Below are 2,369 nucleotides of genomic sequence, written 5' to 3'. Positions count from 1 at the left end.
ACAGAGACATAGAGACAGAAAGCGAGAAATCACCCCCCAGGGGGGATGGTCACGCTGCAATCCTTTCTCCTCCATTCTGCTCTTGGGATCTTGGGCACGCACACACACGCGCCTGGCGTGAGTTCTAAGCCACCGGGTCCGGGACGCAAACCACAGTCGACTACGTGGGAATCCAGGGAGATAGCCATTACGCTAACTGCTGGTTCCCCCTCTTATGTGTTTTTATTCCCATCTGTCTGCTTGTCCCTCTGGGCCCCCCACTCCTGTTTGTCCGTTGGTCTGTCCCTGGGAAGCTCATCACTACAGGCCATGACACCTTCCTGTCTGCCCCATACTGTGGTCTAGAGACCCGTCTCTTCTTAACCTGTGTTGTGCTGGAATGTGGTTCTTTAGAGGGAGCAGGAAGGGGCCCCCTCTTCCTCTCCCGTCCTCTATTACAGGGAGAGGGCTGCTGAGCAGGCAAGGCTGCCAGGTTACGTCACTGCAGTGGGCGCAGTTCATGTTTGGGTGCATGCACGTCGTGCCCCTGGTTGGGGCAGAGGTCAGCCCATGAAGCTCCCTTGGCAGTGCTGTGAGCAGCACCCTGGCCCAGGTAGGCTGCAGGCTGGGAGCTTGGGCCAGCTCCCCCTGACAGACCCGTGGCTTCTGCCGTCAAGCACGTGGCTTAGGGCAGGGCGATGGTGACTTCCGGGGAAATGCAGACAGCCGGTAGTAAGGACCTAGGGCCCCTCTGACTCCCAGGGCTCCAGTGCTCCTGTGTTGGGGGGCTGTGGTGTGGCTGTGGCTCATCCTTCCCCCTGCCTTGCCAGGACTCTCGCCCAGAGTGCCCCCACCCCGGTGCTGCTCACCCATGTCTTCCCTGGCCTCTGGGGCTTCTCCTGCCATGGCCCAGGGGCAGGTCACAGCTGGATTTCAGCATGGCCCTGGGCTCATCGGCAGGGAGAGGCTGTGAGTGCTCCCAGACTCCTGGCCCTGCAGCATGGGCGGTAGCAGCAGAAGACCCCAAGCCCCACCGATCCCTTCCCTCACTGGCTGAGGAGAAAGGAGCCATCCTCCCACCCCAACATCAGTTTGCCTTGAGGCCACAATACCCATGGGACGATGTATGGGGCAGCCTGTGTGTGGCTACTCTTGGGGCTGGTGCCCTAGAATCACCTGGTATCCCAGGCAGAGTCAACTCTGTTGGGCAGCCGTTGTGCCTGGAGAGGGAGCCCACGGCTGGGTTGTGTACCCTCGTCTGGGCAACCTCGTGTCTGGGCAACTAATGGGAGGAGTGTGGAGTCTGGCCTGGTTCTTTGGGAGTCTGATCAGAGCAAGGCTACAGCAGGAGGAAGCTGCTTCCTGGGCCAGGGCAGGGCCTGCCGCCCCAGCCATCCCCAGCCAGCCCAGCTGTGTCCTGGGGTTGAGCGGGGCTGTGGCTGCTCACCAGCCGCAATGCGTTCACGTTCGAGCCATTCACTTGGAAAGAGTACACTAAGCCTCCACTGTGTGCCAGGCACTGTTCTAGGCACGGAGCATACAGTAGTGAGGAAATCCTCCCCAGGGAATGGTGAGTCTAGACACTGATGACAACCATTCAGCGTGAAAATGTGCCATGATGGGCTCCTGACCAAGTGGGGCAGTCTGGGGAGGCATTCTGGTGGAAGGGGCCTGACTCCTCTGGGAGTCAAGGAAGAGTGTGTGAGGGGCAGACAAGGCCAGGGCAGCTGGGGAAGCTGGAGAGAGGCACAGGGGAGAGGACACGGGCCAGCCAGGTGAGGGGGCCTCTGGTGGATTGTGAGCAGAGACTTGCTTAAGAGGTGGGAGGCTGCTGTCAGACTGGAGTCGGGGAGGCCAGAAGCAGCCCGGGAGAAGTAAGGGAGGCAGTGGGGGCGGGCCAGCAATGGCGTCCAGCAGTTTGGGGTACAGTCACGGGATGTGGTGACTGGCTGGAGCAGAGTGAGGGGGAAGGCAGAGCCGAGAGGGCAGGGTGGAGAAAGCCGGGGGTGCAGTGCAGGGGGAGTGACATCCTCATGGATGGCAGGGCAGCTGACTGTGTGGCCCTGTGACCCAGAGATCTGGGTTGGCATTCGAGATTCGAGAGCCATACGTGTGAGAGGGCAGAGAATGGGGCCTGGCCCAGCCCGAGGCGCCAGCCCTGGTGGTCTGAACAAAGCAAGAAGAGGAGCTGGGAACTGAGGACTTGGGGAACACACATTTGTTCCTCCCCCTAGAGCCCTGGCATCTCTAAGGGGTGAGCGCCTTTCACATGCTAGAGTTGATTGTTGGCTGGCCGCCAGCCCTGAGGTGGTTTCAGGATGGGGCTGGTCACTAGAAAGACCTAGGCAGGATTAGAGGGTGGGACTTTCAGCCCCACCCAGGAGGGGGGA

The sequence above is a fragment of the Tupaia chinensis genome, unplaced genomic scaffold (genome assembly GCF_000334495.1).
Source record: "Tupaia chinensis unplaced genomic scaffold, TupChi_1.0 Scaffold000347_1, whole genome shotgun sequence".
Classification (NCBI taxonomy): Eukaryota; Metazoa; Chordata; class Mammalia; order Scandentia; family Tupaiidae; genus Tupaia; species Tupaia belangeri.
The sequence above is the reverse complement of the archived record's forward strand: the minus strand, read 5'-3'. Positions refer to the sequence as shown.